At 52.4% G+C, this 26,323-nt stretch overlaps 1 long non-coding RNA gene across 1 annotated transcript in view; it reads right to left on the bottom strand.

Annotated features, from left to right (window-relative positions):
• Positions 1–1,338: 1,338 nt before the first annotated feature.
• The window catches only part of LOC308068269, a 43,416-nt gene continuing 18,431 nt past the window's right edge, over positions 1,339–26,323 (bottom strand). Inside the window, exon 2 of the long non-coding RNA XR_013929920.1 lies at positions 1,339–26,323. This exon is cut by the window's right edge and continues 18,162 nt beyond it. This is a non-coding gene — a long non-coding RNA (uncharacterized lncRNA).

The following is a 26,323-nucleotide window of genomic DNA, read 5'->3' as shown; positions in this document are numbered from 1 at the left end:
CCACAGGAAAAATGGTCCATGGAAGGATATTTTCTATAGTCATATTTTAAAACGAAGCAAAAATCTGCAGCTGCTTTATTAATTTAAATAATAAGATATGGCTTTTTCTTGCATAGCTTCAGAGGGTTTCTAATGGAGGGGGGCTGCTAGATGAGGCATTTCAGAGGAAATAAAATAGCCTCATAAATAAATGAGTTTTCTTTTTTCAGGGCATAACTGTATGCATTCTTACAATATTCATAGAGCATCACATTACAGGGGAAAAGAGTCAGGAGGAGCCTCCAGGCTGCTCCTGCATCCTAAGGACAAACTTCTTCTCCAAGCTGCCAGCTCCTTAACATGAACCCGTCCCACCTGCACCCACCGTGGGGGCAGCTCCGTGCAAAGTGATGCTGTGCTTTGGTCCTTTGGTCTGCACCTGCAGCCAGCGAGCAGGACAGGGGGACGAGGCTGTGCCTGCGGGTCGGTGGCTGCTCCTTGCCCCCCTGCAGCACCCCCCCAACCCATCACCCTGAGCAGAGATCTCCAGCAGTGCCATGTACTTGCTCCAGTCGAAACTGGTGACAAATCAATGCCACTGTGGGGTGATGAGAGCCATGGGTTATGGCTCCTTCAGTGGAGACGTGAGGTGAAAAACAGACCCCAGGTACCAACATCCCCACCTGCAGCTTACGGGGGATTAGGGAAACTACATCACTACTGCATCCCACTTGTGCCAGTGATGGGGTGGCCACCACGGGTGGAGAACGCCACGGGGGTTGCGTAGGAATGGGCAGAAAGTGTTCTCTGGCACTTGCCAGCCGGACCACTGCGGGCCAGCCGAGCCGCGGTATCCAGCCCCTCTGCAACCCCTCTTCGCTGGCTGCAGGCCCCCCAGCCAACCCCCTGTAAGAGCTGGTCTAAAGAGAACGATATTGTCTCAACATTGCTAACAGAGACCTGGAGATGGAATGTGCTTCTCATGGACACTGAGACGCCGAGACCCTGAAGGAGAACTGCACGGTACGAGGAGTACTACGCCGCTCCCTGATACCCGGCGCTGGAAGGAGCAACTACGATAAGGTCACATAACAACTGTTGTCGTTATGACGAACCATAACATGCGTGATAATCTTGCTTGAGAAGGCAGAGACTGACAACAATCCATGGACCAGAGGAGGAGCAGCGTGTATTGCTCGGCATAAAAGAGGACTCTTTAGCAACTGAATTTTAGGAGATCTCCCCCACCAAGGATCACAACGATCAGAAGGACCGGCGGGACGCTGTCTGGACCTGGGACCATAGGGACACCTTGGACCTGTGGTGGTAGCTATAATCCTCTTTCCTTTTTCTTCTTACTTTATCTTTTCCTTCACTTTCTGTCTTTTTACCTATCACACACCACTTTACAGGCAAACAATAAAATTGTGCTGTTTAATTGAAGCATAACCCCTTGGCGTGGTCACCTTGATTTTTGCGCTTCGAGATCATAGTAAACGAACCATCACGAGTCCACTGAGTGGACTGTGACACCCCCCTGTTGCCACACATCCCACCGCAGGTCCCACTGCTCTGCAGGCTCAGCAGTAGCTGCACAGCCCGGCTTTGGGTTTAATAGCCGTGCTAATTAAGAGAGGGAATTACCAGCACTGCGTAATGCCGCAGCCGCCAGCAGCTTCAGCATGAGGTACTCTGCTCTAACTTTGAACTCTCTGGGGTGAGGAGGACACGGGCAGTCCATTTCAACAGAAATGTTGTCCTTTATGTCCAGATGCCAGCTGCTATCAGAGGCATCACACGCACTCATGGCACAGCACGGCAGGGTCGGCGCTCACAGTGCAGACAGGGCAAAACGGGCACAAACCATTTTGGCAAACAAATCTGGCAAATGAACCAGACACACAATCATGGGATCAACCTCAGCCTTCCCATGGCAGCGGTAAATCTCACCCCTGCTGATGGCATCCTCGGCTGGGCAGGGGCCTGGATTCACCGTTTGCTCGGCTATCTTCTGCACCAAGCCATAGGGATAATCTCAACACTTAAACTGATTTATGGATCCTCTCTACTAGTGAGGTGCTATGAACACCTACCCCGTGAGCATCTGCACAGCAAAGCCATCACTAGGCAAGTGGCATCTCTCATGACTATTTGCTGATCACCCCATCCCTGCTAAATTTGGATCATGGAGACATAAGCAGGAAAATTAGACCTTTGAAGTGATTTGGAAACACTAGAGCTGCAACAAACACAGAAGGTGGCTCACACTCCCCGGGGATCTTCCTTTCACCGACTGCCATCTCACTGACCCAAAGCACACAAATCCCGTGCGACCCCTTCCCAAAGGTTCAGCAGGGTTGGGACCCCAACACCCAGGAGCCAGGTAGCGGCTGAGGACCTTCTCTTCCTGTGAGATGGGGAGGTTTACACACATAACAGAGAGAACCTCAGCACTATTATCGTTAGGGTTTGGGGGGGTACCTCATCGATGAGTCCAAGAGCTGCTCCTGGGAACAGCATGAATCCCTGCAAGGCTGCTCTGACTTTCCTCCATTGGCACACCAATCTCTGGGGAAAAAAACAAAATTAAACCAGCACAGCAAATCTGAGTGGAGAAAAACAGGTGCACACCCCAGTGTTCGTGTGCTTTCCAGATACTGGTCCAGCATCTGGGAGCGCTCCTCCCCACCAGCCCCACAGGGACGGTGTGCAGGGCAGAGGCTTCTGCCTACCTCTGATTGCAAACTGCTGGAAAATTTATACCAAGAAATTGATCTCCAAATATTTTTGGAGACACGTGGCTTTCCAGCAGCGGAGTGCTGCAGCATAGCACCTAGGAGCGAGAGCCCTGGACTCGGGGATACTGCTTCTTTGCATGAGTGTCACGGGCCTGTTAGCCTGGAGATAAAGACCTTGGGGATGCCTCATGTGAAGGAAAGCCTGAGCCGTGCTCCTGCACATCCCAGCACAGCAGTGGAGACCCAACTCCATCCACATGGCTGCACCGAGCTGGGACAGGTCACTGCCCCACATCCCAGCGCTCCTCTGCAGAGCAGGGGTGCACCCACTGGAGAGTTACAGACACCAAGATGGAAAACTACAGCTCCCAGGGGATCCATGCAAAAAGGTTAAGGAATTCTAGCTTTATTTCAATTTTTCACTGGTGGATTTTCAACAGAGCCTGCTTTTCTATTCTGCACATTCCTCCACTCAACAGCCCAATTTCCTCCTGACAAAGAAATTCATTAGGAAACTTTCAAGCCGATCCCAACCATGGCAGCTAGTTGAAATTGCTCAAATCGTCTCCAGAAAACCTTCTTATAATACATCCATCTCCGTCTCCCTTTGCATCCCCCTGGTAACTGATTCAAACTCGTAATGACCTATGAGCCGCCTGCCTGCTCCGGCTCCGGCGCTCCCCGTACCTGTCATGGCAGAAATATGTTCTCACAAATTTATTTCCAAGCCGTATTTCTGTACCGAGGTTGTTTCTCTCAGCCACCCTCTTTCACAAGATAATTGTGGGAGAATTTGCAAAGCTGCAAGAACCTTTCCCTGCTGACTGCTCTCCCTGTGTGGAGTGGGCAGGTGGAGGACGGGAGGGATTTGAGCAGGGAGCACCCACTGCTGCAGGGGCCGGGCGATGTGCCGGCCCCACTAGCACATGGAAAAGCAGCAGGAGATCCAGCACGGCTGTGGGGATGAGGAAGTGAAATTGGCCACGCTTACACCACCGTCCCCAAAGGACTGAGCGGTGGCACATTAGCCAAAGAAGAAAGGTCTAATTTTAGATTGGGTGGCAATTAAAAAGCATTGTATTATTCTTCCTGTGCTAAAACAGCCTGTCAAAATCTTTGGGTAAAACAGCAGTTAAATGAGGGGCTGATGGAAAGTTACAATAAGGAAAGACAATGGCATCATTATATTGGGATTTATCTTCCCGAGACAGGATTCTCCTCATTATTCAGGAGCGGTGTAACCAAAAGCCACTAATAAGGCTCCCTCCCAGAATGGAGATAAATCCCAAACCTTTCGAAGACTTTTGAATGTAAATGCTCTCAGCATTCAAAGGGCCCTTTGATTCCAGCCTGCACATCACTCATGCCAGCACTGCCGGTCCTGCTGGAGGTTAAACGGGCTTCAGGGACTTCATGGTCCAGGCCAGCTGGAATCGATGCTGGGACAAGGGGGCCAGGCTCCTACATCACATAGACATTTGGATCAGCTGGGTAGGGAGCTGGAGAGTCCCACTCGCATGGGACTCAGTCACTCAAATTGCCACAGCCATGGCCAGGATCAAACGCCTACAGGGAACCTGATCATCTCTGCGCAACGTGGAGGCTCTCAATTTGGGGCAGATCAAGGGTGTTTGGCAAACCATCTTCTAAAATGCAACGAGGAAGAAAATTGGAGGAATTCAGGCAAGGGGAGAGAAGTTTGTAGGACGATGCCAAACTGGCTGGTGTGCCCTCATCCTCCCCAGAGAGCTGAGGGCAGTGGGAGGCTGGGGATGGCAGCTCAGCTCTTCAATGCTTTGTAGCGTAATTAAATCACATCGACCAAAAAAGCTCCTTCCCATTCATCATGCAGAAAAATCTATGCTTCAAAAATAAGTAGGATGCTTCCTTTTTTAATGTTATAAAATAATAGGGTAAGTATTATATTCAATCCATAGAAGGGAGGTGTTGTGTTGTTTCAACCACTATGCTTTTGTCTTCAACCTGCTCAGAGAAAAAAAAACCTTGATAAAAGCCTTAGGTGTTGATACAGATTTGGAAAGGCATATCAGTTCAACTGTCAGCAGCAAGGTGGAAAACATGAGTTTTTCTTTCTGCATCTAAAAGGACTTGGGGGTACAAACAGCATGGGGCTGGCTCCTGCCGCGCCAGTGCTGAGGTTGCCAGTGTCCCCCAGCCCAACGCCCACCTGCTTTTCTACATGGTAGTAAGGACCAGGCTATAACACTGAAGCTGCTCCTAGCAGGAGGGGTGCGGTGCCCACTTTCCCACCTCCCGATGGAAACCAAAGGTACCAAATCCCAGCCCCGAGGCACAGCCTGTTTCACCCACACAGGTCTGCTGCCCATTGGAGCTGCTGCTACAGGAAAGCTGGAGGAGGAGGGGAGCCCATAAGTGTCTTTTTTTCAGAGGGAGAGGAACAGCGAAAGACTTTTTAATGCAGGGGATGGAGAACTTGTAGGATGGGAATGTCCTGCCCTGCTACCAGGAAGGCAAACCCAGAGCACACGCAGGGTGGGAAACACTGGCAAAACTGCCTCACCTAGCTGAGGTCGGGGTAGTTTTTAATAACAAAAAATATGTTTCCTCAGGGCTTCAAGGTGACTACTGTGACAGATCCACAAGAGGTACGCGGGGCGAGGCAGGGGAGATGAATTACAGGTTGATATTGATGAAATTGTTTTCACTGCTGGAGCCTTTGCGGAGAGCAGTTCTGCCCATGCAGTCTAATACTGCTGAAAGTGTTTCTTTTGCAGTAGCTGGTCTGGGACATTTTTTCTGGGCTTTGAGAGTGCAGAGTGCAGCAGATTTGATGATAAAACCCCCTAACCAGTTTCCCTGCTCCTTTCTCCCTTGGCAAACCACCACGGCAAACCATGGCCATCATGCTGCAAGCACTAGATGCTGGGTCCCCACATCAGCTTGTGGAGATCTCACAGCTCCTCCAGGCTCAGCATCACTCAACACCACATTCATCTAGTAAGAAAACCCTGTGGCTAATTTATCCACTGCTACCTCAAGATCATCCCTGGAACATGCAGCACTCAGCCCCAGCATCCCACTACCTCGTCCCCTGAGCCACGCAATACGGTGTTTTCTCCTCCAAACTGTTTATCTTAACAAACCATTTAATCATTGCCAGTTTCTATTTCACCATTCAGGAATTAAAACCTTTTAAATAAATATTTAATGATTTCTGTTGGGTGCTGGGATGATAATGGGGCTGGTAGGCACACAGAGCCATGCACCTGCAGATAAAACCTGCAGCAAAAGGAGGTCTCTTGTATTATTGTTCCCGATGTTATAAAGATTGACTCTGCTATTAGTGCTTCCTGGAGGATTTCTCTGAGATAAAATCTCTGACTAGCAGAATTTAATCAGTTAGTGATGAAAAATAAATTTCAGGCAGCGGCAGCTTTTAAGTAGGTGTAACTTTCTTCCTGCAAACATGGTAACTGCTCTGCTAATAAACCATCCTGCAGACACAACCTGCCCAAGCCTGCACCATGTGCAGCAGGCAGAGTCCCCCATCGCTGGCCCAGAGGGGCTGCGAGTGCTCTGGTCCATCCCTCCGCTCCCTATGGACAAGCCAGAGCAGACCTCAGCAAAGCAGTCCAGCCCAGGGACAGCAAGGAACTAATTAACAGTGGTCTGGCACCATGCAGGCTTCAGGTATAGCCTGCCTGGACAAGAGAAAAGCCTTATTTAAGGGTAAAACCAATGGGGTTGGTTTTTGTTGGGGGTGGGTTTGCTCCATCCTCAGCTCTGGGATGGGGGGGGTGGGCACAGCCCCTTGCCTCCCCCCACCGCCAGGGAGAGGTTTTGTGCCATTCACAAAGCACAGCCCCAGAAAACAACATCAGGAAGCGAAGGAGGAGAGCTTAAACTACAGAGAGGAGCAGATTGAGGCTGGCGGAGCAAGCAGCCCCGGCCGTGCCAGATGCTCCCGCGGGCTGGGAGGCGTTCGAGCTGCTGGCCTCCGAACACAGCAGCTTTGAGCTAACGGCCCTGGCAGCCTCCCGCGAGGAGGAGAGTCTCCATCTGCACCCGGGCCAGCCCGAGGACCCTTGCTGTGGCAGAAGAGCCGTGCCAGAGTGAGGGGCTCTGCCTGGGGAAGGCTGTCCCATCTGGGGGCCAAGGTGATCCCCTCCTCCTGTCTTTCTCCTCTCCATCCCTGGCTTGGCCAAGTGCAGTTCAGCTATTACACAGTGTCAGGAGATGAATTACATGAAATTATAATTACATTACCCTTGCCTGCTCTGGACAAAATGCAAAAGGTCATCTTCCTTCTCCTTGCTGCCTGATCTTTAATACGTTAGGCCACTTATAGACACTGCCACGACAATTACAACGGGTCCGGAGGGAGATGCTGCACAGGCACTCGCACATTTTTCCTCTTTCAAGGGACTTGATTTGGCTGGAGACAGGCAGAGCTGTGCTGAGCCCCTCTGCTCTTGGAGCCAGGGTTTGCTGGAGGGCTGCGTGAGGGCACGGTGAGGCCAGGTATGTAAGCCACCTCCTAAAGCAGGGGGGCTGCAGGGTTTTCTGGGGGCAGTCACCACCCCAGCACACGGCAGCTTTCTCATCCCGGAAACTGCTACGACTTTCGGACCAGCAGTGCCTGTGTGGCAAGGCCAGCTGGTGGCACAGGGGAGCCCGGAACCGCGCAGAACTGGGGCTGCACATGCTTATGCACCCCAGAGACCTTCGTGGAGGCTTCCACCACCCCTTCACCCTCCCAAGAGATACCCCTGAGGATGATTGCACCGTTGAAAGACTTGAGGTCCCTTTCAAAGACATGTACATGCTGAGGCCAAGGTCGCCAACCCGTGTCTTGGCCTGAGGTGCACCACCACCCACCTAAGGCAGGTTCTGCAGCCCATGCTGCCGCACGGCCTCCAGCCAGCATCAGAGGTTACTTCAGGCATGCCTGCGAGACCCGACCTCAGAGTGACATGGACCAAGAGCAGACGCTGATGCCACGGGTTTGGGGTGACGGCCCCCCACAGCACAGCACACCCCCTCTGCAGCCAGTGGGGCTGGGGTCCCTCCAGGGAGATGCATCTCCTGGGGCGCAGCCCGCTCCCACTCTCATAAGGTGAGAAAACGATTTCCTGCTTTTCACAGCAATTTTCTTCAATTCCAATGGCTACAAGCCGCTCTGCTGATTGTAAATAAATACAAGAGGAGCTTGGCCCAAAATAGAAAGCAGAGAAACCTCCCTAGCTCAATAAACTATAATAAGCACTTGCAGGCAGAGAAACTGTAATTTGCAGGGCCAGCTCGCCCTGTGGGATGCAGGCTCGGCTGGGCTCCGGCTGGATTCCCTTCGTTGCGGTCCATTGAGGATGGAAAGAGGGGGGCACGGCCCCAGGGCAGCTCTCCTGGCTCTCCTGCTCCTCTCCCCACCAATGCGGTGGGCTGGCGACTGGTCCCTGCCCTGCCATGTCCCCAGGGGTCTCCTCCGCCACACGGGTCCCTGCCCAGCGCCGAGGGCCCACCCGATTGACAGCCTCTGCCACAGAGACTCACTCACAGTGCAGCCCTTGCAGAAGGCTCAGTCATGGCTGTTTCTCTAGACAGCCACGAAAATAAACAAATCTAGGCGAAACGAGTGCCTGCATGCACAGCCCTTCTCCTTCCCCCCATCCTTCCATGTGTCCTCCGAGGCCAGAGCTCCTCCTCCACCTCCTCCCCACACCAGGAGCCTCCTCACCCCTGCCCCGCAGTAAGCAGGTTCCCCCCTCTGCCGGGATGCATCGTTGAGGAGGTCACCAACCCCCATGCCCCCCAGGACCCCCGGGCAGCTTTGCCCTGGGCTGCTGGCAGTGTGGAGAGCAGCGAGCAGGGACAGCAGGACGCTGCCTGCAGTTGGTTTACCCCATCAGCGATGCCGCACCGAGAGGTTTAGTGACACAGCTCCTGGCGCGGCGAGCATCCCCGCAGAGGCTGTCACCCCGGGAAGGGCTCCGGCTTGCCTGGCACCGGCTCATCTCTCCCTCTGGTGCCTAAAACCGCTCTCGGAGGTGTGTGGCTTTCCATGGACCAGGCTCCTGTGGGAGGTTGAGGGTACCGGCAGGGATTTTACAAAGCAGTGGACAGATTTGCATGACACCATTTTAAAAATGAATGAGATGACAGGAGTGATTAGCCCTAGGAACAAGTCACCAAGAGAAGGTGGGATTCACCACCTCTTTATTTTCCATCAAGTCCCAGCGTACTTGTCAGCACGACCCACGTTAGCCAAGCACGTGTTAAATTATTGGTCCTTCCCAGATGAAATCTATGAATCTTCGAAAAACCAGCCACAACCTACTGGCTGCCGAGCCTCTGGAAGGGTTTGTGGATCCAGCTCCTGCTTTGTCACTGCCCTGCCTGTCTGCAGACCGCCACTCCCCCTTCAAAATGCATGGGGGGCAATTTTACGGTGCCTCTTAAAAAGCCTGGAAATCATAAAGGAGCTCTGCCAGCCCCATCCCAGCAAACCTTCAGGAACAGCCCTCCAGCTCCCGAGCCGCCACACAGCCGGAGCCAGCTGGCCGCGCCGGAGGGACGATGCCCCAGCAGGGTTCATGTCCATCAGCGCGAGCTGCCGGGGCACCGGGGAGCTCTCCTCCTCACCGGAGATGCTCTCAGGCAGAAAGCGGGGCCAGGCAGGCAGGAGAGTGAGACCCCTCGGAGGGGCGTCTCTCCCACCACCCCCTCCTTGCCAGGGCTGTGCAGGCAGGGGTGCCAGGTGCTGATGGGGGCAGTGGTCTTGGGGACCAAACCAAAACCCTTTGGTGGGGAGACTCATTCTCAGCTTGAGTGTCAGCAGTCATGGTTTCGCACTGAAAGGGTGATGCAGATTACACAGAAGAAAGCGTGCCCTGCTGAGCATCTGCCTGCACAGACATTTACTCTGCAGCTGCCCAGAGACCAGAAAGCAAAGGCACACGACTCCCATGGACAAGGACAGCAGATCTCCACCAAAGTCCCCTACTTAGAAAGCCCTTTTTTTGTGGCTCAGAGATGCCCTCCAGCTCCACGATGGTGGGGGCTTGCTGGGGGCCATGTCACTCACCCAGCAGCAACAGACAGGTCCCGGGGAGCACAGGCAGCCTCCTGGGTGAGACCTGGCACCCGTGGCACACACCGCCTCTGCAATGACCTCGTTCTTCAAGGAGATGGTCCCTAAGAGACACCTGGCCCTACCAGAAAGGAGGGAGGCCCAGTGCAGGCAGCACTGTCAGACCCATGGGACATGTCCCCAGCAGAGAGGCAGCAGCAGAGTATCCCCATCACAGACTCCCAAGTGACAAACACAAGCCGGTGAGTGACTCGCCTCTCCCAGGCAACCTCAGGGCTGAATCCCAGAGTTGAACATCCACCATGGTGCTCCACGCACAGCTTTCACAAGAGCACCTTGCCACCATGATGATCCAAGTAAGGCTTCGCAAGAGCATCTCGCCGGCCTCTCCCTACTTTCAGTGCTCATCTCGCCACAACATTCACCTTCTGTGGCTCTCTGCACTCCTGCCATGCTCCCAAGAGTTGTTGTGGCTCCACTAGCTTGGGACCAGCGAGGCCACCGTGCCCTCTGGCCACCTCCCCCACCAGCAGCTCTGTGCTAGCCCAGCACGGTCCTTCTAGCTGTTTGACTGTAGCAGGCTCCTTCAAGCTTGTGGTCTGCTATAGTTGCTCTCCTTTAATAACCTGTAATAGGTTTTTCTCCTCTAAGATAAGACCTTAGTAGGAGCGGTGTGCCATCATATCAACAGTATCAGTCATCTCCTCTGCTGTAGGCACACTGAGATAAAGATTTCAGAGTCCTTTGAGCTATGATGTAGACCTTCCTACAATAGTAAATGGTGATATTTCCATTCAGTAATGTATTTGTATCTTCCCAGTGAGGTCAATAACAGAGTATCCCTTGAGCTGGCAAAAATGATGAGTGATGTCTAGTAATTACAGAGACCATAAGGCAACAGTGAATCTAATTTTGACATTAAAAATCATGACGAGCTCCTCCATTGCCTATTTTATTTGCCGGTTCGGACAGTGAGGTCCACCGCTGTGCAAGGAACGGATGTCTGTACACAGGGCACGTTTTGGGGTTGTTGGAATCTAAAGCAATTAACTGCTTTTGCCTCTATCACTTTCCTGGCATTGCGCCTGACCTTGCATACGATTCATCTTCCTCATTCGTGTTAGATGTTTGCAAGTCATCTTGCTTTGAGCAATGTAGGCTGCAGTGGGGATTGAAATGCCTGATATTACCGTCCTTTCCCTCTTCCTTACCACTGAGCCAGCCAGAGCACTTTCAGAAAGCATGGTTTATAGCTGCACATTGCAAACAAGCAGTAAGAGTGTACTCTGAAGATGAATTGCACGAAACAACTCTCCAATGAGGTGCATTTTGCATTTCAAACACCATCACTCCAAATGCTCAGCTGCCTTTGCCAGAGGAGTCGATGGAAAAAAAAAATTCATTCCCATTTCATACAAATACCCTTGTTTGTATTTCAGTTTTAGAAATCCAATGCTTTTGCACAGCGGTAAGACCATACCACCCAGGCTTTCCAGATGCAGTGTGGAGGAAGCCAGCAAGAGCGCCGGCAGATCTGCAGACGAGGCTTAAAAGGCAGGCTGCTCAATTTCTGCCGCTTGTTTGGAGAACTGGGTTAATACATTGAGATTTTGGTAAATAAAAGCACGAGGCTTTATTTCTAAAGTCATCACATGTTTCCAGCTTTTTGTGGTATTTTTCATACTTCCCCCTAAAAGTCATAGAAGATGCGACACTGCTTTTGGCACGGTGCAGACTCACAGAAAATAGGTCTGGAACACACCTCAAGCACTGGCCCTGCCTCAGGGGAGGCTTAGCTCTCTATTATTCCCAAGAGATGTTTCTCCAAATTCCTCTTGAACACTTCTAATGATAGAAACTCCATAGCCTCCCCGGGCAAAACATTCCAGTGCTTAATTGTCCTTACTGCTACAAGATTAGAAATCTTCTCCTCTGCAATTGCAGCACTAATTCCCATCTTGAACCTCTGCAGACTGAACAGAGAATATTCCATCATTTAGATTGTTAGGGAAAATACTGACTCCTGTTAGATCAAGGATGGATTCCTGCAGAAAGTCATTCAATCCGTCCTTTCATTTGATAGCAAATCATTGTCTTCTCTTGTCTGGTTTCCAACCACGTCTTGCACCTCTCCCACAGCAGTTTTACGGAGACCTGCTTACCAACCTTGTTAAAAGGAGTTTCACATGAAATGCAGCAAAATGCTAGCAAAGCCGAGACATCTCGCATCTCTGGCTTCTTCTCAGCCCAAAATGTTGAGCCTCATGACAGGGAAACCAGATTGGCTTGACACATGTGTGTTGTTTCTTTTGGGGAGGATTTTTTTTTTTATTTTTTTAACATAGAAATGATATTTTTCTGGGAACTTAAACTAGTTAGATTGCAATGCTAGTAACAATTTTCCATACCTCCTATTTTTACCCCCCTGTTAATACAGGTTTTACCTTTGCCTCTGCCAGTCTCCTGGAGCACTGTAACAGCCCTGAGATGGTTTCTGCTCATTCCTTGACTAACTGAGGGTGAAGTTCTGGCTTTGGTCAGTTTGAAAATATTTTACTCATCTGCAGCTGATCCTTATTACCCGTTACAGTCCCTGCACAGTGCTTTGCACCCTGAGCTGCCTGGTTTCATCCCTGACTGCCCATGGCACCTGGCCTGCTGTTGGGAACGTTACCTGGCTTTTAGTTCTTGCAGCCTTTCCTCCTCTCCCAAAGGTCAGTGATGCGCTTGAGCTGAACTAAGACAGCTCCTGCTACATCTCCTGTCCTTCTGTTCCCTCAGGTTTGGCTGGCTCTCCTATTTGCCCACAAAAAGGTGCTTCACCTTAAGACACAGAGGTCAGCAGCCTCACAATACACCATCACGTTACTAATCACTCATAGTTTTCAGTAGGTCCCACATCCTCTTATCCTCTAGCGCCTGCAGCAAGCATGCACATTCTTAATTCATACAGCAAAACCACTTCCCTTTGCCTCTGTTTCTTCTTCCAAGACAAGTTGCTCCCTGTTCTGACACCATCCCATGCACAAGAATTATTTGGCCTCATTCACGGGCTATTAAAGAGCTCCCCTGGAGATCTCTTTGTCTGCATTTGTTTGGCTGCTCCTTCAAGGTCTCTACAGAACTGGACTGGCACCACTTCACCAGTCCTATGGGCAAAAAGCTAAGCCACCGAGTGAAAAACCGATGGGCCAAATCCAAGAGCACCACCCCAGAGTTCTCATTTCCCTAGACTCCCTATCCTCAGGTGGTCAGTGCCACCTCAGGAGTGTTGAACAAGGCCCCACACATGGATTTTGGTTGTAAGCTCCTTCTTCACTCCTTACCAGGCAAGAAAACAAAAAAAGATGGAAAAGTGCAGTACACCTTTGCAGCTGTTGCTGTGGTCTTTCTTCTGCCAAGGCAGTCAAACCAACACATCACTGTCAAATATATCTTCTTCCAGTGCCTGGTCACATTGACACGTGCACAAGATATTAATTCCAAACAGCTCATCATCCGTTTCAGTCAGGAGAGATCAAATATAGTGTTTCCTACAGGAGGTTCGTGGCTGTGACAGGCTTGACGAGTTAAGAATAGGTGCTTGCAGGATGGAGAGAAAAGAAAGAACAGCTGAAACTGGGGGGCTCCGTGCAGCTGCACGTGAAACCTCACACAAGCTATCGCTGAAGCACACTGTACCAGGGGACGCAGACAGCTGGGACGTAGCACTATGATCATACGTTACAACTGGCAACATTACAAACAACTAAAGGACAATCGTCCTGACATTTTTTTATGGCACTTACAGTTCCTTTTAATAAGTGTTTCTTTCATAATTGCATCTGTTCCCCAAAGGAATTACTGCGGATTAGGAATCCCATGTGAACACAGGGAAGCAAACCTTGATTAATTATGCTCAACTTGCTCAAGGTGTGCTGTGGTTAGACACACAGAGGCTAAAGATGAAAATAAAAAAAAAAAAAATGGAAGACTAAGTAATAAGCTGTTTTTTTCAGCAATGAAGCTCTGAATAGGGAGAACTTCAAAACTGCCGTCTTCCCAGGCAGTTCAGGTAACTGGTGTGGCTTCACCCTACAGCATCCAAACATGTCTGGTTTGCAGGGAGCAGCCAAGCCCAGCAGCGGGTTTAGGCTGGGGGGCCGGGGGGAGAAGCGGCACAGGAAAGCAGCAGGACTGACTGCCAAGAGGTAACCCGCAGAGATGGCCCTGTCACCTACTGGCACCAACAGTCCCTGGAAGGCAGCTGGTCCCCTGGCCTGGGGACAGTGACATGTCCAGGCTTAGCAAGCCCCAAAAGGGACCCAGGGAAAGGAGCAGCATGAGGCTCCCGAAGCCCTGCTGTGCACCGTTCTCTGTTGTGCAGGAGCCACAGCCACCGCATGGCCACATCTGGCCAAGTCCCCCCACCAGTCCCCAGTGCCCCCGCAGCGAGTGGCTGGCAGAAGAGGCACAGTTGGTTAGCAGCGCAATCCCTGCGTGCACCTCTGCTAGCTAATCAATAAACCATTTTTCTAGTCAACCGAGAGCCATTTGTCACCGACACGATGAAAAATACCCTGCTCACCAGGAGACAATGCACCAGTCACCAACAAGCGGTCAGAGGGGACCAAGATTTCTGGGGCCTTTAGCCCCATCCATGGTGGCCCCATCCTCCTCCTTCTGGGCAGCAACTGCTTCTCTCCCTCTCCTTCCTGCAGAAATAGGTGCCACAGGAATATTTTATCAGAAAATGGGGGGGATCCCCTCCTCTCAAGGGCCCTTACCTTCAAGCTTAGCTGGGAGGTGGCCCTTCTGCAGGCGACTTGGTCTTAAGAGCTATAAACCGTTACACAATCACCACCATTCCGGGGTCCATAAAACCTCAGAGATACCTTCAGCCCACCCTGCAGAGTCCCTTAGCTGGGCTTGGACACTCACCCGTGTCCCCCAGCAGCCCAGCTGAGCTCAGGGTGTCTGTGTGCAGTTGGCAATACCCTAACCAGAACTTCATGGTCATTAGTTGAGGAGCATGGGCAGAAGACCTCTGCTTTTTGGGGATAGGGGTCCTAGTCCCCATGGCTTCCTGCTCTCGCAAAAATGGCACAGCTCATTCTGAAGCTGCTCTGGTTTTGTTTTCCTGCCTCCGTCTGCCTCTCAGTCATCTGCTGAGGCTGCTTTCTGCATTCCCGGGTGTCACCTCTTCTGAGAGGAACACTCCACCCCACACAGTATGCGATAAAGCAGCACATGGGAAGCAATGAAAGGGTTAACCACAGAGTTGGAGTTTGAAAACTATTTGATCCAAGCAAGAACATTATTTTAGGATGGGGAATTTCTCCCTCTAATAAATATATATGGGAAGGAAAAACTGCTGCCAGTAGAATTACTCATAACGTTATAAATGAAAATGGATTTGGGGATGCTGGGGTTTTTTGCACAGCGAGAAAGACTTTTAGACCATTAAGCTAGAGACATCCATTACTTTCTTTCCATATACATGGCACAAAACAAGGATTCTTAGATCTGAATGCCCAAGAAGGTTACACAGTTGTTTGTTTGAACGTTACGAAGAACACAGCTTTACATTAAATGAAAAGCAAGAGAATGATGAAAACATATAGAGACTCTCACTCCGTGGCTTTTCATGTGAGATAGTTTGGCAGTGCTCAACTGGGGCACTCTAGCAGGATGAGCAGAACTACTTTGCAGTCCCAGCGTAGAGCTGGATGCTGGTGTCCATATTGTACCCAAGTAAGAAAAATTATGGTTAGCACAATTTCAATTATTGCTAATAAATAACAACCACACTTAATAGTAACTCGATCCTGGCCGCCCCACTGATTTTCAAGCATGGAGAACCAGGGCTTACCACTGCTAAGAGCCCAGGGGCATCACCAGGCAGTTGTGCAGGTAGAAAAGCCAAAAATACCAGTGGGAAAGCAGGGGGAACGCGTTCAGCCCCTGGGAAGGTGGCTCTGGTTGGGGCAGGGCCACCCAGCGTGCTGTGAGGCTGGGGGCAGCAGTTCACACGCTGTTGGAAGGGTGGAGGCCTGGATGCTGATTTCAAGATCTGTCAGCTGGGCGCTAGATTCCAGTAGAAAAAAAATAATGAAAGAACAGGGCAAACAGTTTAAATGAACCCAAGAGGCACATCTGAGTTTCAGAGCAGGGAAGGGGACAGTCATTCTGGAGACCATGTGCTGAAAACATTAAGCAATAAAAATAATGTAAAAACTCCCTGGTTTCCTTGTAGCATCGAGTGTCAGTGAGCAGGGAGGAGCTGGCTGCCGGGTGAGTGCATTGGTGCCACTGAGCCAAATGTTCTGTACCCTGCTCCCACACAGTGATATTCACAGGGGGAAAAGTTGGTCCTTGCTTCTGGCAGTTGTACTTGATGAAAAGCAGGATCAGACCCCGGGAGGCACCAAGGCAGAGATGCTGTCCATCATTTGAAGCTGGAGGGATGGCTGGGCGCAGCTCCAAGCAGAGGTGAGATGTTGCTGATAAGCATGGTGGCCCCCCAAAGCCCTCACCCTGCCCGGGAGAGCCAGCATTCCAGGAGGATTTGGCGACGGAGGGCACCTGTGAGGCAGGAGGGAGCAGGGTGAAGCTCTGCGGTGGGCTCAGCCTGTGCTGCCACAGTGACACAGTCACCAGCGGAGGTGCTGGGAGGCAGGGTGCGGGCTGAAGGAGCTTCCTGGGCCACCCACAGCACCCAGCAAGGTTAGCAAGTCTCTGCCAAGTGGCCTGTGGCAGCCCCACGGACTGCAACGACATGACCGAGGCTTAGAAAGAGGAGATGCAAAAAGCCTGGGAGGGATGCAGGTTCACGGCTTTGTAGGTAGGAGCAGCCCGAACTCCTCTGAAGCGTTTCCCTGAATTAATGCTTCTTGAACATGACCACATCATTTAGGAAAGCATCCAATCTTAATTTTAAAATCACCAGTGAAGGAGAATCCATCACGAGCCTTGGCAAATTGTTCCAATTGCTGATCACCCGTCCTGTTACCCTGGATTTGTCTAGCTTCACCTTTCAACCATCAGATCTTTGCATGCTAAATTGAAAAGCCCTCTGTCAACAATTTGCATCCTTTAACCTTCCCCTGGAGAGCTGCAGTCACTGCAGCATGAGGAGTTTGCTCTAACCTTGAAACTGCCTCTGAAATTACAACACGAAGAAACTGGCTAAGAGAAGTTAAGAGGGGCAAGCAGGAGATTTGGGGTCTTAATGAAAAGACAAATACTAAAAATCGATGTGGAAAAAGGCTGTCTGAAAGAAACCTTTCTTTGCACTGGACTGGTGGGCTCACGGGCACAAAGCCTGGGGACGTGATGTGAACACCAACAGCTCTTGGCTGTGGCGCAGAGCAGTCCGGGTGCCTGAAAGAGAGATGTCCCTCCTTGCCACCCCAAAACCCTGCAGAAACCAGGAGGTTTCTGAAACATTGAAAACAAGGCATGGTGCGAAACCCCTGATGGATTGCTGTGATGGTGACACCATCCTTGTTGGCCCTTGGCCCTTTCTGCCCAGGCAGAGCTCTCAAGTGGTTTCTCTTGCTCCATCTCCACTTGCTAAATCAAAGCAAAATGTACCCAAAGCCAAAATTTAGTTCATGCCAGGCATTACTTCCCCCGTTGGGAGCACAGCCTGGCTAGGTATTGGCAATGTTCTCTGCACATCCCTGCGTCACCCTGCCTGTGACACCCTGATGGGAACCCACAGCCTCAGGCTGCACATGGGAGAGGGGTTGCTGGCTCCACTCCACTCGCTGATGGCACAAAGTGTCCTTTTACACTTGAAAGAGGTTTTATGGGGCTTCAGCCCCCAGAGGCTGCAGATGAGCCAAAGAGGTTGCATTTTGCATGTACCTTGCCCCACTGCTGAGACTTTGAGGTTTTGGCCGCATAGCTGGTGGTGCAGGGACATGTGGCTGTAGGGACATGTGCCTGGCCATGTCCCTGTACGCAGCTCTGGGAATGAGACCTGCAGCGCACATACAGCACAGCGGCTGCAGGGAGATTGTTTGCTATTTTCTCACCTGCTGCACATCTTGGTAAAAACTGGCTCTGGGTCCCTCCGTCGCTCAGCGTTCTGGGCTGGACCCAGTGCGGAGGGATGAGGTGGTCTTGGGGTTTCACTGGTGGCTCTCCTGGCTCCATGCCCAGGTGAGCTGTTGCATGAAAAGGTGACCCACTGAGGTCCCCATCCTCCCTCTCTTGTCCCAGGGCAGTGCCAGGAGTTCCCTTTGAGGGAAGCTGCTGGGCTGTTTGCTGGCCAGGTCCACCATTGCCCTGTCGCCCCCCCCCCCCCAGCAGCCTGCCCGCTGCTGCACAGACCTGCATGGCAGGGCGCTTTCCGGGGACGGTTCCTGTTGTTTACCGCAGCCTCCTTGTTTCCATGACAATGACTAACATGGTGGCTGACATCATGGAAAGCCCCAGCAAGGTGGCACCATGTACCAGCGTGTTAGAGGTGTTTCCCCTCTGTGCGAGCCAGGAGCCAGACGCTCGTCTGGGAGCGAGCATCACCCACGGCAGGGATGCAGCAGGCACCATCCTGCTCCCGTGCTGGAGCTGACCTTAAGAAGATCCCAAACTGCAGGAATCTGGTACCTCCACGGGCTTTGTGGAAAGGTCCCAGACCCAGCTCTCTGCCATCTGGGTAACGCAAGTGCTGCACGAGTATCATGACCACCAAAGAATCATTTAGGTTGGAAAAGACCTTTAAGATCATCAAGTCCCACCATTAGCCCAGCACTGCCATGAAAGACAATATCGCAATCACTTACACAGCACCTTTCAGAGTACCTGGACCATAGGAAGGAGCCAGAGAGCGTGGCAGGCTGAAGCCAGACAAATCAACACATGCATCTGTTGGACCAAGAGGGATTAAATATAACAGGAAAAGCAAAATGCTCTTTGTCTGACCCAAGATCAAGCTGTGGCTGGGGCAGCCCTTCCAGCACACACCTGGCATGCTTGCGCCCAGGCAGCCCCGAGACCCCAGCTACCTACCACAGAGCCCAGCTGGGGCTGAGCGCAGAGCTCAGGTGCAAGGTGAATAAGTCAGGCAATGCCCACGAGGGGAGGGCTGCCCTTTTGCTACCCTTTTTTCGGTGGGAATGAGATCTGACAGTCTGAACTCAAGAACTGAGAGTTTGGCTCCTGACTCCAGCGATTTAGGCTGAAAGCAGTTAGATCTGGAGGCAATCACAGGTGTCATGAGCATCCTCAGTGCTCTGCGGCTTCCAGGGGTGTCTGGAGGGTCCTATAAAGAGCCTAGGGGACAAGCAAAAGGCTTGGCTGTGGATTGCAACCATCATCTGCTCCCCACACAGGGAAGGTCAGCACACAGAGCAGAGCTGGGGTTCAAACTACGTGACAAAAGGGCCTGGGGGGATGCTTGGGGCACAGTGCCTTCATTTAGACTCCAATCACAAATTTCCAGGCCTCCCTTCTCCCTATTTTGCTTCTGCTACTTGATGACTACTCACATGAGCACGATACCTCTGTCCCTGCAATCTCCCACCCTGTGCTGATCCCGCGTAGAGCTCCCTGCCCCTGGTACCCTGCTCCCCACAGACCCCCACCTCCCCTTCCCCAGCAATTTTGGGATATGATCTCCCTGTACGTGCCAGGGCAGGCGTTGGCCGCAGGCAGCAACACTTGAAAAATGGGAAAAGACTTGAGGCATCAATCTGGTGAAGCTGCGATCAGCTGCAAATCATTGCCACAGGGGTTCGCAGAGACGCTCTCCTCCAGGACACCCCAAACACCTTGGGAGCTTGTGTAACGCTTTCTGCCAAGGCGCACATCTCAGGAGAGCTAAGGGACATCCCCAGGGGAGGTGGTTTTGGGGACCAGCAACACACACTGTGCTTGAGGATGTACTGCAGCTGCTGCTGTTGCTTGCTAGTGGTTGGGGGCAGGATGCTGCTTGGGGGCAAGATGCTCAGGGACCCTAATGTGATGTGCCAGGGAGGCACTGACATGCTGGGGCCAAGAGAGCGGCAACAGCACATGGTGGATTGTCGTCCAGCTGGGGAGGAGGATGAAATCCAGACAGCATGCTAGGAAGGTTTTACAGTGTACATCCTTTGGGGTTGCTGCTGGATGCACAGGCTGGCAAAGCCTGGCTGCAGGCTGAACTCCACACTGAGCTGCTGGCAATGGGAAGGGCCAATTTTGCTCAGAAAAAGGCTTGACAAGAGATGCTGAGTGACGATGAGTGGCACCGGGGGAAAAGGCCACCAGAGCAGCCCAGTGGCAGGTCCTGCTGTAGCCCCGAGGCTCTGCCCGCATCCCGCAGCACCTCCCGCGGGGCCGGCTGGAGGAGATCTCTGCTCTGGGTATTTCCAGCTGCTTTACTCACTGCCCACGGACGAGGGGCTGCCTGTGTGGGACGGCACCCAGCAAACCCCACTCTTGGGGGTGCAGGGCTTGCTCCCCGGCTGGCACACTCTGCAATTACCCTTTGGGGGACTTCTGCAACGCTATGGCTGCATTTTATGCTACACTGAGTCATTGCCAACTTAGTTGTTAATTCGTATTAGGGCCGATGTGAGCACTGGCTTGATATTTTCCGGGATGATTTCAGACTGTTTACTGCTGCCGTGTTACCATGGCGATTAATGCAGTGCCACTCGATGCAATAGTCCTATTAAACACCTACACTCAGGGCTGTTTCCACTGAGGACAAGCTCCTCTAGCACTCAGGGGCCTTCACCCATCTCCCCCTCCCCATGTCACAGCTTCTTCCTGTGCCCTGTGCTCAGCCACATCCCATCCTGTCCATTCCCTGCCCACAGAGAGGACCACAGCGACTGCCAGAGGGACTTGCTCTATTTTGCCATGCAGTGACTTGACATCCCCAGGGAGTTTCCCAAACTCCCCAGAGCACACAGAGACCAGCGGGAGGGTGAAGCAAGGTCAGAGCCGACCCTGTATGCTGGTCCTCACAGCTACGGGCTCGCACGGCAGGTGTAAGGAGGCGAGATGCCCACAAACCTCGGGCCAGCAGCAAGCACTGCCTTCAACCTGCACTTTAAAAATCCAGATTGCCACTGTTAAACACCTTTCTATAACCTCAGTGCAGCCATGGCAAAGTGTAACCCACTGGCATGCAGCTCCCTGGGATGGGCAGCACTCCCGATGTGGCCCTGTCGCACTTGTACAACATGAAGTACCTTGCCGTGTTGTACACGCAACATCTTTTAGGATCACTTTCCTCTCAGCAGCCCTGATACAGTATTTATGAGGCTAACACCATCTTTAGTCCCTGCTCCCAATGCTGGGTGTTTCTGGGGGGATGCAGAGGCAGGAGGGTATTGCACACAGGGTCCTGGGCAGCGTCGCCCCTGGTACAAGCCTGTGGGCATTTGTCAGCAAGAAATGACATGGTTTCTGTGCAAGCCACAAGAGAAATAGCTGCTGAGCCCAGGGTAGCTCCTCATCTCCCTTTCCCTGCCCAAACACGTGGAGCCACCAGCCCCTGGAGCGAGTGGCGCCCAAGGGCTCACAGCAGCAGCCCAGGGGAGTTGTCACAGTGGAGGTCACCTACCTGCAGTATGTTTTTTCACGAGAGAGGAAAAGAGCCAGGAGAAGAAAAACATCATTTTCCCCAGAAAAGCAGCCTCTGCAAGCATTCACCAGAGCAGCACAGAGGGCATCGCCCCCTGCTCCCCTCTTCACTCTGCACCTCTTGACAGCTCCTTGCTTCAAGCAGGGCACCCTGTAGCTCCAGCCACGCTCTGATGAGATGCCCGGTGCAGTGCAGGAGCATGGCAGGTACCGCTCTGCCAGCTTCTGGGGCAGCTTCTGGGCAGCTTCTGCAAGCGGCATCTCCACGGGGCTGTCGCAGGATGCTGGACTACAGCAGTGGCCCACTGCAGGCTACAGTGCATTTTGGGAACACACCAAGGCAGCTTTATTCTGCAGTTTGGAGTTGCTCCTACCATGAACACCCCGATCTACACACCATGAAAAGTGGATTTTTATGGCAGACATGAAACCCGGCTGCACAGCACCCCGCTGGTGTGGGACAGCTGAGCCCTGCCATCCCGAGGGGACAGCGAAAGCTCCTCTTGCCCTGGCCAAGCCCTTGCAAGGCGAAGCCTTCATCCCAGGATGAGCTCCTTGCTCCAGGCCCAGGCTGGGCGCGGGGCCGTGGGCACCCTGCCTGGCACGGCTGCCCAGGGGCACAGCCACTGTGGGGGGAGGACCTCTGGCAAGCCCCTCAGCCTCGTGAATATTAATCTGCATCCCACGGAGGCATCTATTTCACCTCCAACTATTATTGTGTTTTTCTGACATATTTATGAGTCCTCTGTCTCATTAATCTGGTGAGTATTCATAAGACTTTCTTTTCATGCTAGAATAGCTAAGGGCAAAAGCCTCTATTTATCTATTCAGTGCCAAGGAACCTTTCTCGAGAGTCAACTGGCTGAAAGGTTTTCACCTTTTTAAAATCCTTAATAGAGTTTTCCCAGCAATATGTCTTATGTGTTTTAGGGAAAAGCCAACTTCCTCTGTACGGCACGCCTCAGGTTCGTCCCTTTTATTACCTTGACAAGATAACATTCACCTCCTCTCTCAGTGCCTGCCTTTCCCTCCCCAGCCCACACCACCCTCACACAGCATTCCAGCTGAACAGTGACCCGTCACGGTAACAGCCTGATGGGGAAGGCTTGAAAATAAAAAATCCAAACTAAACACACCACAAAAGGTTGCCTAAGTGGCTTCGTGCGTAAGCCACCCTTGGCAGGATTCACCTACCCAGTGGGCACCTTCCCGCTGTCCTGTGGGCTGGGACCCGCCACGCTCTGCCAAAGCCAAGGCTCCGCTCGCTGCCCAGGGATCACTTGGGGTGCAAACGCGGCGCCGGGCGCGGGGAGCACGGGCACCTTCATCCAGGGCCGGGCAGCGGCAGGCTGGGGTGGCCACCACCAGCAGGTCCCTATCTGCAGGCGCTGGGTGTTTTATTGATGGAAACAGCCCGCCCATCTATAACTCTTCATGCCAGGATGGCCAAGTGCTTGTTTCCAGGGGTCTATAAATAATAATAACTGCTGAGGTCTGGGCTGATTCCCCACGTGAGGCTCCCTTCCATTAGAGCACTCTCTAGTAATTGCTTTTCATTTACTTTTTTTCAGGGGTCTTCTTAGCATTGTATCTAAATCAATATTGTAATTAAAACAAAAATATTTCAGAAAAGCCACAGAGCAGTAAAAACAGGGAGGCAATTACAGGAAACCTTCAAGCATTAGCACTGAAAAGGAAATAAAAAAATAAAAGCTTCCAAACTCCCATTTGAAACATTTACAAAAAAATTTCTGCGCAGCAAATGGCCTTTTAAAGCTTTCTCTTCTGGGGGCCATGGAGTTTGTACCTCCCACTCTTTCAGCACACGCTGGACTGAGGCACGTCAGCAGTGTCTCTCCCATGTTTCTGCCCTCACTTCTTCCCTTCAAGCTCATTGCCGTGCACGGTGTACCCACACACAGAGATTCGGGCTCATACCTTCTTCTAGCAAAGAATCAAACCAAGCCCAACCTCTTCCCTCACCCCTCGCATCGTTTGCCTAATTACCACCCACCTCAGCCCTCCGAACAAAGCGAGGAGCCAATGCCAGCCGTCCCGCCGTGGCTTTACTGCTCCTTTACACTCACAGTGTGCCCACGCTCTGGCTTCACAGCCAGCCTCAATTAGAGGCACAACATCGTATTTCCCCTCCTGACACACTGCAACTGCCCAAATAATGGGAAGTGCCGCTCGGTGAAGCCCTACCCAATTATCCGATCAAGCAAAGAGAGAGGGAGCAAATGCGCAGGAAACAGATGGGGCCGGTGATGGCTCGAGAAGTCAATCTGTTTGTCTACTAATTATTTAATGTACGAGACAATTTCAATACTTAACCCCCTTGATCCTGGGAGTTGCTTTGCTGTTAAGTATGGGAGTCAGGCAGAGCATTTCTCATTAGCATTTAGCACTGGGATCTCCGGATTAGCCAGCGTTGAAGTTTTGAATAAAAAATGAACAGGAGTCAGACAGCTTATTCATCATCCACGAGGAAGATGTCAAGTTTGGATATCCCAGCCATTATCATAATTGCCAGCGATATCCATCCATAAATGCACATCCAGCAGCATCAGTCTCCTTTCGCCACTGCCCGAGCGGTTGGTGCTGCCCACCTGCCCCTTCTCCTTGCGAAGGTCCCGGCTGTTTTGGGAAAGACCTGACACAGAGTGTCACCCTGATGCACCAGCATCACTGGCTGAGGGAGCACCCCAAGGTCCCCAGCACCATGCGTGGGTGTGCACAGCCAACACATGTGCAGACGGGCATGGGTATAACAAGGCTGTCAGCTCCATGTGCGATGCTAGCCAGCACGTCTGATGATCCCGCTCAGAGCGGGCAGAGGTCATAGATTAAGTAATAGAGCACGGTCTGAGATCAAGCGACAAGCAGGGCACACTAGAAATTAAAGTTGCTCTCCATAAAGGGCACGAGCAGGGCGCGATGGCTCCGGAGCGAAGCAGCTGTGATTGGAAACCGGCCGTCCCAGCAGACCAGCAGCTCTGCCCTCACCCTGCCTCCAGCTCCCAGCGCTGCCACCACCCCCGAGTACATGTCACATGGGCTCTAATGGCATCTGAGAGGCCAGATCAGAACACGAACCGTTGGAGATTCACAGGCACCTTCCTTCTCCAGCAGCGCTAAGAAGAAACGCGAGGTTTAAATAAAACATGAAAAAAGGCTGAGAGCGAGCGTGCCAGCTGACTTGCCTTGCAAGGTGCTAGTGCTGCACAGCCATTAACGACGAGCCGAGCAGGACCACAGGCATCTCTTCCCTGGTCCCCTGCCACCCTGGCTGCCTACATCCCACTTGGCCACGCTGACTTGGCCCACAGCTGCTCCGAGCTGTGCCTGGGGCTGGACTCTGCTGCAGGAGCATTGGGGACCAGCGACCGCTCTGCAACCAGCCGTGCTGCTCTGCTTGTCTTCAGTGGGGGCAGAGGGCAGGCAGGCGCCCACACTGTTCCTCGCACCATCCAGCCCCTCTCCTCATCCCAGGGTTCTCTCCCCATCCCTCTAACAGGTACCGGTTTGGCCACACACCCTTCCCCAGCAGTCCACAGCCAGGAAGGAGCAGCACTGGTCTCGGAGCAGACGCAAGGTCTAGCAGCATCCTTCCCTGCCGGGAGCTCTGTGGCATTGTGGAAGGGGCTGCTTTTACAATGCCCCATAATTTTCAAGTGGCCTAGCACTAACTCTTCCCCTTAGCTTTATAGCTGCAGGGTCATGTAAATCTCTGGTACGTTATTTATCATCCCGCCCACGGTTCGCTGCCTATGTGGGTAGCTCTGCAGGCGGGCACCTGCGGCAGCAGCGGGCTGTACCGGGGGCTGTGTTATGGGCAGCGTGGAGCCGGACTCTGACCCCCTTTTGCACCCAGGGGAGAAGCTGGAAACCACAGCACTGCAAACGCGGCTTGGTGGGAGTCCAGGGCAGGCAGAGAGACATCCCAGGCATTTCTTCCCTGTCGCTTGCCCTTGCTGAGCAGACCTACCAGCAATGCCATTAAAGCATCTTGGGCTGTTGGATCCCGGGTGAAATCCCAGGTCCTGGGCTCAGGGGATGCACATTGCCCCTTGTATTGAAACAAATAATGCTCGTCCTTGTATATAGGCATGAGGTGCTCCAGCTGCCTGCCCAATCCACATCTTCGCCACATCCAGGTGAGCGGTACCATGTTGAAGGCAGTGTCACCCTGCTGAGCAAAGCGGAGCCAGCCACTAGCATCGCCGCCTCCCAAGCGCTGAGAGGGGTCCCCGACCTCCCCGGGTTTGGAGGGACAGATTAGGCTCCTGTTTGGCAGCATATATGAAACCATCACTTCCCTTCTCTCTTTTATTAAATTCAGCATGTGGTTTTTATGAGAAAAGATAATTACAGAAGAGAGGGTCACTGTTATCTGTGCTGTGCTGTCAGGGATTGCCCAAGCCATTTATTGCTCTGCGTCCCAGCGGATCAAAGCCCAGGCAGCTCGGGGACCAGCACTGGGACACGGCGAGTGTGTGAAGTGTGGTTGGGCTGTCCTTGACCAGGCGCTGCTTAGGACTGTGCTTACACATTCCACAAGTATTCCATCCCTACAGCTCCCAAAGAGCACGAAGCAATGTCCTGCCATCCTGCGCACCGGGCTGGTTGTTAACCGGAGGGGTGAGACCCTCCTGACCACTCTCAGCCAGTGCGCACCAGCAGGCTGGCACGGAGGGATGCTGCAAGGAGGCTTTTTGTTTGGTTGGTTCTAACATTAGCAGCTAAAGGGGAAAAAAAGCTCAGTCCTCTGATTTATGACTCCCAGCCTCAGCAGTGTCCCCAGCAAGGCTTACAGGAGCATGGGGCCAGCCAGGCCTCGGAAACAGGTGCTGGGTGCCCTGTTCTGCCATGGATTGTCTCAGTGAGAGCACCTCAGTTCAATGGGTCTGATGCAGTGAAGAAACATGGGGAACCCCAACGCAGAGCAGCTGTCTGGCTTGTGTCGAGCCCTGGG

This window comes from Falco punctatus (genome assembly GCF_963210335.1).
Source record: "Falco punctatus genome assembly, chromosome: 8".
NCBI classification, from domain to species: domain Eukaryota; kingdom Metazoa; phylum Chordata; class Aves; order Falconiformes; family Falconidae; genus Falco; species Falco punctatus.
This window is presented reverse-complemented; position numbering and strand designations above follow the sequence as displayed.